Source organism: Dromiciops gliroides, chromosome 5 (assembly GCF_019393635.1).
Source record: "Dromiciops gliroides isolate mDroGli1 chromosome 5, mDroGli1.pri, whole genome shotgun sequence".
Lineage (NCBI taxonomy): Eukaryota > Metazoa > Chordata > Mammalia > Microbiotheria > Microbiotheriidae > Dromiciops > Dromiciops gliroides.
The window spans coordinates 245,249,600-245,262,631 of record NC_057865.1 but is presented as its reverse complement, the minus strand read 5'-3'; the positions used below and the strand labels follow the sequence as shown (position 1 = coordinate 245,262,631).

The 13,032-nt window shown below is 35.9% G+C and overlaps 1 protein-coding gene across 2 annotated transcripts in view; it reads right to left on the bottom strand.

Annotated features, from left to right (window-relative positions):
* The window catches only part of TRHDE (thyrotropin releasing hormone degrading enzyme), a 516,103-nt gene that overhangs the window by 31,031 nt on the left and 472,040 nt on the right, over positions 1 to 13,032 (bottom strand). The window lies entirely within an intron of this gene.

Below are 13,032 nucleotides of genomic sequence, written 5' to 3'. Positions count from 1 at the left end.
AATATATACACATTAGTATAAAACTATAAATTGGAGAAAAATATAAGAATTTCTCTAAGGGAAGACATTAAAAAGAAAATAAACTCCCTAAATGATTTACATTTGATTTCTTTTAAATGATAAAACATTATTTCCTCAAATTATTCTGCTTCTATCAAAACCAACGTGTTTCGAATAATTTCAAAATCAAGAACACAAGCCCCTGAAGACTGCTTAAGAGAGAAGAGACCAGAAAAAATCCAACATTTGTTTCAGTTTGACATTTTATGACAGATGTTAGCTTATCTTTCTGCAAAGGACTGTTTGTCCCAGTGTTTTTATCTTTCATGATACCTGTGAATAATCATGACATTTTTCGTTTGTTTTGTTTTGTTTTGTTTTGTCTTTTGGCAGTGGCAGGGGGGAATGAGGCAGAGGATGTTATGGAAATAAAGAGATAAGATAGGACAGAACCTGTGATTTCATTGGTATAGGGAATTTCCATTGAAGAAACTAGGTAGCTATGTAGACATTGGATGGGTTGCTGGACGTGGAGTAAAGCAGATGAATTCAAATCCAGTTTAAGACCCTAGCTCTGTGAATCTGTTTTTTTCTTCCTCTCTCCATCCTTCTCTCCCTTCATTCCTTCACCAAATACACCCCCCAAAATCACACCAAATATAGGTTAGCAGCTTTTTTCTACTTTATGGTCTTAGAGAGTTGCCTAGAGCATTGAGAAGTTAAGTGACTTGGCCAGGATCACACAGACAATATGTATCAGAGGAAGGACAAGAACCCATGTCTTTATAATTTCAAGGCTGGCTCTCTATCCACTACACCACCTCTAAATATTATTAAAGGGACAGCAAAAGTTAAGAAAAATATTAATAGCTATTAGTATAATTTTTGTTATTTATGATAAAGAAGAGTGAAGAGAAAGAGCAGATTTTAACTACAGGGGACAAACAATCCAGAAACAAAACCGGCATACAAAAGGGGCATTTTTAAATAACATCTGTTGTATTATAGATAAATGGGGAAAATATCTTAACATGTAACTCACAAAGAGACAGAGCAATTAACTTTTGTTGTTGTTGTTGTTGTTGTTTTGGTCAGGCAATTGGGGTTAAATGATTTGCCCAGGGTCTTATAGTAAGTGTTGAGTCTAGGGCTGGATTTGAACTCAGGTCCTCCTGACCTCAGGGCTGGTGCTCTATTCACTGTGCCACCTAGCTGCCCCCAGAGCAATTAACTTTTAATTCAATGAGCCAGATTCTCCCCCACTACCCACTGTGAGTAAAGCAGATATCTTGGAAAGCCAGAGAAATCTTTGCAGGCCAAGTGAAGAACAGGTAATTATAACTAAGAAATAAATCAGTATTTTCTTATTGTTTGTCTATCTATATCTAGATCTAACTAGACATATATATATATATATATACATATACATACACACACAGATATTATAACCAATAGTTAACATAGAAATAAGGACAAAATAAATTAGTCATTTATTGGGGCATAATTGGAACACCTGGCAATTAAACTCCCCATTAAGCTAGCTAGCTAGCTGATAGATATAGGTGATAGAGATGAAAGAAAGAAAGAAAGAAAGAAAGAAAGAAAGAAAGAAAGAAAGAAAGAAAGAAAGAAAGAAAGAAAGAAAGAAAGAAAGAAAGAAAGAAAGAAAGAAAGAAAGAAAGAAAGAAAGAAAGAAAGAAAGAATATTTAACCATACTGGATAACACCACAACTGGACCATTTAATAAAACATTTGCTTCATGCAGAATTGAATTGGGTTACTTTCTACTGAATTCTGAAAAGATTATGGAAAGAAGTTACTTCAGGCTTGGTTCTTGAGAAGTAAAACATTACTTCACGTTTGGTTCCTGAGAAGTAAAATCAAGGACAATATCCTTCCCTGCTTACTCTGTAGGTATGCCCTCAAATTAAGTAAGCTTGGAATATATTCACATCAAGATACTTTGCAGAGAGGGGTGATTACTATCTTTACCTAAGGTCTTTGCTTTGTTTTACAAAAGAATCCGCAGTCACTTTAAATTGTAACCTTCCCCTGGTATATCTGAAAAATGATTTGATTTACACACGAGTTTCTCTGAAACATATCAGAGTAGGACAGGACCTGTCAGGCGTGTACTTGAGTCTCAGAATAGAAACCTCATATAGCAGTAACCTAGTAAAAATCTTGCCTAATATCAGCACTCAATTAATAGGGTTATTTTCTTCATTTGGCAAATGACAAGAAAACAAACTGATTTCTTGAAAAACCAAATGACTTCCAGGAGAAACCTTGGGGCCAAGATGGTGTCACAGCACGAGAGTGAAACAGACACTTCTCTCTCAGCAGGACAATACCCTGAGAGCTGATGCTCAGGATGATTATCTGGACTTGGCCAAGAACTTGTTACTCATTACAGATTAAGTGATCTCACCATGGTAGGAAAGCATGTATACACACAACCTAAACACAAATATACAGAAAAATAAAATTCTTAAAAGATCTTCCACAATAAGGATTAAAATAAAAAAAAAAAACCTTGAAATGCATTACTCCAATGAAGATAAAACTCAATTACTGAAGAATGGGTTTGATGCTTTCGGTCTGATAGAACCTATATATCTTGTCTCCTCCATGGAGAAGTAGAAAAACATTGTAACATAGATTTATTGCAGAAAGAAACCTTAGAGAACACCTAATTCTATTTTACAGATTATAACAGCAACCAAGCTTCCATCTCAGTCTGGGTCATTTTGTGTGCCATTGTTTTTGCTTAAGGAGGTTCCTAATTGACAGAGAGGATGCTGAGCCTGGCATGACACAAGTCCCTTCATGAAGGGTGGTGTTGGTATAGAAGCTTCTTTGAGGAAAATATGTAAAATGACTGTGGAAACTGCAGATATGTAGAGGAAGCAGGTTCCAAGACATAACCTTGGTTAACAGATTGCCTGCCTAGAGTCCTTGATAACTTTCCCCTTGGTGAAGATGGGATTTCCCTCCCTCTAAAGATCTCCTTCACTTTTGTGCATTTTCTCTTCTATTTGAATACATACAATGTCTCCAAAGGCTGCTTGCTGTTTTACATAGATAAACTGATTTACTAGCTATTCAATAATTTGGATTTTATTTTGGGTATCCAGAATTTTATCCGCAGGGGCAAGCCAGTGGGTATAAGCTTAGGGATAGCTGCCTCCTCAAGAGAGGAACTTTTATTTGGAATCTATTGTACCTATACATTAGTGGTATTGGGTATGGTGAGGAAACAGATATAATTCTAGCCTCTTGGAGATCAGAAAAGAGAGAGCCCAATAGGATGTGCCTACCCTCTCCTCTCCTTCCCAATCAGCACGCTGATGATTATGTAGGAACTGTCATGTACTCTATTCTCCTCTGAGGTAGGCAAGATCTCAGGTACCTTTCATGATGCCTGTGAGCCACATTTAGACAACCCATATGATCGCATATGGCTGTTTTTTGGTTTTTTTTGGTAGGGCAATTGCGGTTAAGTGACTTGCCTAGGGTCACATAGCTAGTAAGTGTTAAGTGTCTGAGGTCACATTTGAACTCAGGTCCTCCTGAATCCAGGGCCGGTGTTCTATCCACTGTGCTACCTAGCTGCCCTAATCGCATATGTCTTAACACTGATCCACAAATATAGAGAAGGGAACTGAGACTTAAACAGGGGAATTCATTTGCCTAAGAATATAGAGAAAGTCAGTGACAAGCAAAATTTGAAGTCAGGCCTTTAACTTCAAATTCAGCATTTTTTCTACTACATCATACATAGGGGCTCTTTCCCTCTCCCTCCTTCTCCTCCTCTCCTTGTTTTTCTCTGTCTCTTTCTCTCAGTGTCCCTGTCTCTGTTTCTCCCTCCCTCTCTCCCGCTCCTTCCTCCTCCTCCTCCTCCTCCTCCTTCTTCTTCCTCTCTCTCTCTCCTTCCTCCCCCTCTCTATTTCTCTCTCTCTCTTTTTGTCTCACTTTCCCCTTTACCCCTTCTCCCCCTCCCTGTCTCTGCTTTTCTTGCCCTCTCCCCTTTCCTCCCTTTTTCCCTCTCTGTCTGTGTCTGCTTTTCTCTGTCTCTCCCCTCTCCTTCCCACTTCTTATATGTTTAAATATCATCTCTTGTCTATCCCCAAGTCTCTCTCCTAAGGACTAGTTTCACCTCACCAACTGCCCATTGAGCATTCTGAACCAAATGTATTGTTATCATTTTAAACTAAAAAAAAAAAAAAACCCACTACCAACTCCTTCAGAAATGCTTTATTTCTATTGAAAAAACTCAATATAATTTTTGATATCTCAGTTTTACTCATTCCATATATCTAATCAGTCGTCAAATCTCATTTACTTCCAACCATCTATTTTCGGTGTTTAGCAGAATGTTTGGCACAGAGTAAACAAAAAATTCTTGTTGACTTGACTCACATCTGTCTCCTTTCTACTCACATGGCCACTATACTAGTTCAGGCCTTACCTCGTTTCTAGACTATTACAGTAGGCTGCTAATCAGTCTCCCCTTACTTCAAACTCTCCCCTCTCCAATCTATCCTCTACACAGTTGGCCAAGTGATTTTCCTAAAGCATAGATCTCACCACATCTCTCTTTCCCATACTCAAAACACCAGTAACTCCTAATTACTCATGTTAGCTATAAAGTCCCTTTTTTGTTCATTCAAGGTCCTTTACAACCTGGCTGGTTGGTTTTCCAATCTAATTATACACATAATACATTTTATAGACAAGTCAAACTGGCTTTCTTTCCCATTTTTTCACTAACTTTACACAAGCTACCCCCCATGCCCTGAATGTTACTCTTATAATCCCAAGTTTCCTTCAAAGCTCAGATCAAATATCACTTATTATATGAGGCCTGTCCTGATTCCACACTTATTAGTGCCTTCTTACTCCAAATAGTTTGTGTTCACATTATCTATCTACCCATCTACTTACCTACTTACCTATATATACATACATCCCTGTCTTTTTCTCTGATAGAATATAAACTCTTTAAAGTGATGGTATATATTTTCAAACCATCTATCTATCAATTGATTGATCAATAGATCTATCTACCTATCACATATACATATATCTTTCTGTCTTCTTTCTCTGATAGAATATAAACTCGTTGAAGTCAAGGTATGTACTGTCAAACCCTGCGTTAGTCTTGGCTCAGTACTTGACATATAATAGAAACTTATAAAATACTTTATTATTGATTGACTGAATCTCTATTAGGCTGGGACACCTGAGGGACTAAGAATGAAAAGAAGCCCAGCTTTTCTGAAGCTCCAGAATGGGAAGGAGTAATCTGGGTTTTACTCTTGCTCTCAAACTGGTGAAGCCCAGGGATTAAAGTGAGAATCCCCTTTTATTTGAGAATCCTGGAATCAGTTTCAAAGTCCTTGTGAATTGACAAAGGATCAATTCCCCAACATCCAAGGCTTGCAGGGGCCAGGACAGAATCTGAAGGTTCATTGTTAATGAGTTTCCCACAAATAGCCCCATGACTCAGAATTTTAAAGGATGATATTGAGATATTCTCTCAGGTACTTTACTTCATTAGGGGATGAAAAAAACTAGTATATGAAGCTTAGAATTTCCCCTAGTTACCTTATTCAATAGGGAATGGATAAGTTAGCAGTTACATGTTATGGCCCTTACCCACCTCAGTAACAATCAAGTAAGGGGTCACTGTGCCTGCTTCTTGAAGTTATATACTAACTGATTTAGGAAGCAGGTATGAATAAGAAAGCAATCTCTTATGGTTTTTCCATTCATGTGATTCAAGTAATTCTATGAAAATGCTCACCTTCTATTTTTTTCATTCAGGGAGCCCAGGGAAATAGGATATCTGCTTAACTGAATGACAAATATTCTAAGTTGATTATGCTTTGCTGTATTTTCCCCTCAGCCTAAATGAATGCTATTTAGCTTGCTATGAATACTGTTTTGTATTGAACTATCCCTCAAGGCAAAATTAAAAGTTGTGTGTGCATCTATATATATACAGGTTAACTTGTCGCAACCCATATACTACAGTGTGAAGGAGAGAAATCATAAAGCCAAATTAGAATGTAAGCTACAGTATCACCTTACATATAAATAACAATGTGAACCATTAGAAATACAGCACAATCTGTTGTGAATCACTTAGCATATTCTACCAGAACACAATACCCCTTATTGCTACCTGACTAAGCACATAGAAATTCAAAATAATATCTGCTATTCTGTAGGGGAAATAGAGTTGCCACTTGAGGTTAAAGTAGGAGGTAAGAATTACATAATGTCTTTTAAACTTTGAATTGTAATGCCCAATACATATATATATATATATATACATATATATATATATATGGCACACATAGAAACCTCTTTGAAAGTAATATTTACACTGCCTATTTTTAAATCATTCCAATAGTAAAATAATGTGGGAATTTTTGAATAAAGAAATATAAACATGTTTAAATGAAAATAGAAAAAAATGATTTAATCAAGCTTAAGTAAACCAAAAAATGATGATGACAGTTATAACTGTTTAGTGCTAATGTCTTCACCACCCCCCATCAAAAACAATCTCAGAAAAACAAATTACACCATAGTGTTAGAGAAAGGGAGCTGAATCCACTAGATAGGAATGTAGAAGCATCGTAGGAGGTGAAAATATCATGAAATAAAATCAGGCACTGTAATCCTTGAAGCTCCCAATAAGTATGCCTATCTCTGTTCCATGATATATACAGATTCTAGGTAAACTTGCAGGCTTATAAATCAAAATCTGGCTGTGAGGGTGACTTCCTGCCCCTCTATCACTATGTCAATGACTCAGCCTGAACTACCAGACTCTGTAAAAGAGGATGTAGACAATGCAAAGACATAAAGGGACTGGACTGTGAGTGGGAGCTGGAAGATGCAGCAATGCTAGCAAGAAGGAAAATAGCTTCTGCATCTAAGAGAAAGGGGTTAGAAACCAAGCTGTGGTAAGTCCTATATCCAAAATTTATTTTTGACATGGACCCAGACATTATTACATTTGGAATGGAACCTTGGTTTCAAGCCTGGAGTATTTGCATAAGAATGTCATCACTGCTGGAGAGGACCATAACTCAAGCTGTGCGCCTCTATGAGGGTAGAGTTGGCTTGAGAACTTGAAAGAATATTGATCTTTATTCTTTCTGTTTTGAGAGAGAACATTTGTGGCTCTAGACTCATTCTATGGAGAAATATGAATAGAAAAAGAAGAGACTTTGGAAGGTAGACATGCAGGGGCAAGTCAGGGACTTTCCACATTCTTTATTTCTACCTCTACTCTGCAGAGACTTCAGGGGATTTCTCCTTCAAGTACCTTAGGAATCTCTTGCTTGAGATGAGATATCTTGCCTCCAATGTGCCAGCTCATTCACACTGTATATTGTCTATAAAATCTATACAAATTCTCTAATCTCTTTTTGCTATCCACTTAGATAAATGTGGTTATTTTCTATTCATTATACATAATAGTCTTTTGTGTAACTACTATTGGATAGGAAGGCATCAAGACTTCAGATATAAGCTTGGGGAACCCCTTCCTTTTATCCTTAGACTATCAATATTTACACAAGCCAATAGATATACTTTTAGTCTGGTACAACCTCTCTGAGAATTGCAGATGGGCTAGCTTTATTGGCTCTAATTCTGTTCTCCTGGTAAGAATCAAAGATTCCATATAAGATTCCTAAGGAATCTATGGGATTATTCCCACACACATTTTGACAAACCCCACCCCCCCTCCCCAGGACATACACATAAGCATATGGGCAGCCAACACAATCTACATGAAAAAAAAATTTTGGGAAATCCCTGATAAAAAAAAAAAAAAGATTATCCCCAGGACTTTTCAGAGGTCTTGGAATAATAACAGTAACAAATTCAAAATTAATCTAAAGAGAAATAAAACTTACATGACTATATTAAGAATGAAATTAGGACAGAAATGTGAGCTTGTGGGCCAGAATCAAAGGAGTCAAATTATGGTAGAAAAACTAGAAAAAATGATAGCAAACACCTCCAAAAAAAGAAGCAGAAGGTCTAAAAGAGAAAATGGATGATTTGGAAAATAAAAATTAAGACAGCAAAAAAGAGTCAGAGGGGAAGTAAAACTCAGTAACTTTAAAAGAACACGAGTTCTATACAGTTCAAAATGAACGAACTGTCTTGCATTCCTTTCTCTGATGTCATTCTTGGACTTCATTTTAATATAGCCCACCTTCAAGTCATGTCAACCAATTAGATTTAAATAATGCTAACTAATTGGATTGGTTTGATGTATAATGACTGCCTCTTATCAAAAGGGATAAAAATTCTGGACAGGTAGTCATGTGGTCTCTCCCTCTCTCTCCATTCTCTTTGGGACCACATGCTGTCTCTGGGGGGGATCACATATACTCTTGGGGCCACATGCTAGCTAGTTAAGGAGATGCTTGGCCAATCCCTTACCAGTAGAAACTGATAATATGCTTACTGAAAATACATCTATAGTAATTATTTAACTGTCACAAATTACAACATCATTATACAGAAAAATAACTTTGAAAAGAAGGAAACAACCATGTGCCACACACTGTACCAAGCATTTTACAAATGTTATCTTATATGACGTTATGCTTAACAGCATTGTAGATGAAATAGTATGAATACAAAATAGATTTGCTCCAAGTGCCATAGCATCTAAATTTATAAAGGGAGAATTAACTGAATAAAAAAAAATACATTGCTAGTAATAATAGAACAATCCAAGTACCTTAATGTTACTTCCTCAGAATTGAATGAAACTAATAGAAAGATGAACAAAAAGAAAAACCATAAATAGAACCACCTCACTTTTCTCTTTGTATCCCCAGTACTTAAAATACAGTGTTTAGCACATAGCAAGTACCATTTAAAAAAAAAGTTTATTCATTCATATAGATCCCTCTAGCTTCAAATATAAAATTTGTTTGCTTTGTAAAGCCTTTTATGACATGGCTCCTTCCTATTTTTCTAGTCTTTTCTGTATATAGTAAATCTGTATTTTCAACAGCTGTCTCCCATATCTGGTATTCTCTCATTCCTCACCTGTGCCCTCCAGCTTCTTTCTACTCAACTAAAATCCCACTTTCTGCAAGAAAACTTTCTCAGTCCTACTTAATATTACTGCCTTTCTTCTGAGATTATTTCCAATTTATCTTGTATATAATTTCTTTTTAAATAGTTGTCTGCATGTTGTTTCCCACAATAAACTGTGACCTCCTCAAGTGCATTGAGAGGTTTTTTTTTTCCCCATTTTTCTTCTAAGCTTAGTAGTTAGCACAGTACTAAGTACATGGTAGGTGCTTAATAAATGCTTTCTGAATGAATTGAATAGATGTTGCTCCGAATTTAACACTTAATAGATCTTCCATCTCATCAGTGTGGCTGTTCTCTCCCCAAGTGCATACTGCAAAGGACCCATGCTTTTTTATCCTGTAGAATCTTGTCATTTTCTTCCCATAAATATACCAGAGCATAATTCCTTTTTATAAACACTTGATTTCCCTAGGACAATTCAACTGACTATAATATTTGGATTTTCAAAATTGATTGATTGATTCAAATTATGTTCTACTACAGTTCTTGATTTTTTTTTGTTCTGCCACTTTCTAGTTATCTGATGTTGTTTTTTTTAGTTCTATTAGATTATTCCTCCTTACATTAATTACATGTACATATATACATATGTACATATGTATATAATTTACATATATGCATATATATACATATATTTCCCCTCAATCTAATATCACTGTTGCTACTTATTTTCTACCCAATGTATCAAACTATGCTACAGAAAACTCCTATTCTCCAAAGGACTTGTGATCCTGATTGTTTTGGGATTCTTTGTTATTGAAACCAATTATGAAACCCTACACACCATATCTCTGAAAACACATCATGAGGAATACTATTTCTATTTATTTACCATGATTTTCAGCAGGTAATTGGTTTTTAGGTAACCAAGATAAATAACATCTGACCTATTACTCCAGAATCATGTTAGAAAATATAAAAAATCATAGGAACTGAAGCAAAATTATTACAATTTGGGAAATGAAAAGATCACTAAAAGAAACCTGAACAATGGGTAATTAAAAACATAATCACCCCCAAACATAGATAATATAACATATTCCTTCCTCTTGCAGAGAAGTGGGGGACCACAAATTTAGGTTGTTGTGTGCATTATTAAATGTGGTCACGATGCTGATTCAGGGTAGGAAAGTGAAGAAGGGAGGGCATCTCTAGGAATTATGCTATAAAACCAGAAGAGATTAATAAAATTATTTTAAAAAAGAGAAACCACACCTTTGTTCCCTGACAAAAAGAATAATGAAATTCAGCAGAAATAACTGCACTACTGTTTTATTGCTAACAATCTAAAACATGTAGATTAAACCTTTGAACTCAGATTTTGATAGGGCTTAGTGGGTAACATCTGCCCTAGCTGCAGGAGGTTAGGCTATAGATATTCTGGAGTGCAGTATGGTCCGTTGAGTAGATCTCAGTAAACAAATTGTTATTTCCACTTAACATGTTATATACTTTACTACAAAAGAAAGTGGAGTAATAGAAAAAGGACAGATGTTGAAAAATACTCATTGGATATTTAAAAACTCATATTTTTATGCATAAATCACCTGTAGAAGATAACAGCTTGGTTATATTACACTTTTTAAAGGAGCAAAAGTAATAAACATATTAAAAATCAAAGGCACCAGAGGTGATTTAAATAATGTCTTCAGGGGAGCCCATGATAGATTTTGCAAATAGCTGAGCCTGGTATAGCATGGGATCCCCCTAAAAAAACCTCTGTAGCTCACAGTGACATTTTTTCCAAGCTCACAGGGTACACCCTACTGCTTACTAAGCAGGTGGCTCCAAGAATCCTGGTAAGGTACATATTGAGAATATTATTCTAATAGGGGACTGAGATTGGTCACTGGGACCCCCGTCCATATAAGCACATACAGCATGATCTGTCTGAAATGATACTCATTTGGAAATGTATTATTTCCATGTGTTATTCATAGTTAGTGAAGAAGAACCATTTTGATTGGCTATTTGATCCAGAACTGAGAATGTTTACAAAAGGAACTAAGCAGATGATGAGACCCCCTTTTCTGCCTGGCTGCTTTGATTTGAGTGAGGAACATATGCTGTAAGTCTCACAGTAGGGAGAGACCTTGGGCCTTAATTTCTTTATCAAAAACAACATGTGGTCTGTGACTACAGGCCTCTATTCTTTGGCCAGCATAGCAGTGATAAAAGGCAGTCAAGAAAAGGGAAAAAGCAACTCACACACTGGCTATGCCACCTTTATAAATGAACATGCTGGGGGAAATAGTTTGCAAAAATTTCTATAAGTCTGATCCCACTCTCTCCAAGGAAGATAGTAGCATATAGGAAAGAGTATGGGGGCAATTGCCTTGTAACTTTGCTTCTTGCCATATCTTCTTGGTAAGTATTCCTTTGTAAAAGGTAATTAATGTTGATTGGTTAAATGATAACACAGGCTAATTAGTATAGAGTACTGGTGCTATATGGAAGATAATAATACCAATTGGCGATATATATATCAGGAGCAGCATATTAGAATGGAAGCTTGAGCTGACAGCATTAGAAAGGTATTCTCATTCCTAAGTTGTATCCTTAGTTCTCTGAGAAGAAGCTATAACCTTGCTCTAGGGTACCTGACTCATCAGGGTAACTGTGAGTTGGGGAAAGGACCCTTTCATGTTTTTATGGGCTTCATTTTCATGCCCAATTTACAGCTGATAAAATAAAGGTTCAGAGAATTGACTTTCCCAGAGTACTATTAAGTACCAGAATTTTAATTTAAACCCAGATCTCATTTCTTCCATGTTAGCACTTTTTAAATAATTCTGATACTAATTGTAATATGTTGTTTTTCAATTTCCCTTTCCTTGACCACATTTCCCCAATATGAACATGGCAATGTTCTCAGAAATGTGAAAGAAAAGAAGGAAGGAAGGAAGGAAAGAAGGGAGGGAAGGGAAAAAAGAAAGAACAAAAGAAAGAATCCTAAGCAAGTAAATTGACCTCTCTGAGTCTGAGTTTACTCTTCTGCAAAATGAAACATTTGAACTAGATGACTTCTCAGGACCCTTTCAACTCTATATTTATGATCTGTGGCCATTTATAAATTGGATGCAATTCCTGTTTTCCTTTGGAAAGTATGTCAGTTCACCATGAGGTGAATACCTCAGGGAACCAATATATCCATGAAACACTGAAAACTTATTCTTTTGTAATAGGCTCCATCTTAATATTTTTTTTCTAATTTCATAGCCTTAGGTTATTTTGTTCACCTGACATCACTGAAAAAAGAACAAAAGGCCATCAGGGAAACTTTTAGATAACAGAAGCCAACAATCTGGGAAAGAAAAAGACAAAAAAAACCCTGCATTTTTTATATTTTCTATTATAACCAATGTATTTACAACCACTTGAATTGTTTTAAATTCTGAATTAGATAACTAACTTGAACTACTTCCAACACTACCAAACTGAGAATATTTATCATAAACAAGTGCCTGCTTATATAGCAGAAAAATTAATTGTTGCCCCATTTCCTTCATGGACACAGCTTCTTTCACATAGTAACTTGAGATCAGGTTCTAAACAACCTTCATTTCACATTAGTTTTCTTCTAAAATATAAATTCCAGCAAAGCGATTCCACTTCCTACCACCATAGCTTTGTATAAATTTTCCCTAAGCTTTGAACTCCTAGCTCCCTTGAAGGATCCACACAGGTGTCTCTATCTAAAAAGGCCTTTCTTGATTCTCTTAGTTGATAGAGCTTCCCAATTACTTCTTACTTGTTTTGCACAAATCATATATTTATTTATCTCTCTAAATGTTATTTCCCTCTGTAGAATATAAAATCCTTAAATCTGGTGCCACTTCACTTTTGTTTTTGTCTTACCCATGCCTAGTACAAAGCCTGGCAACTAG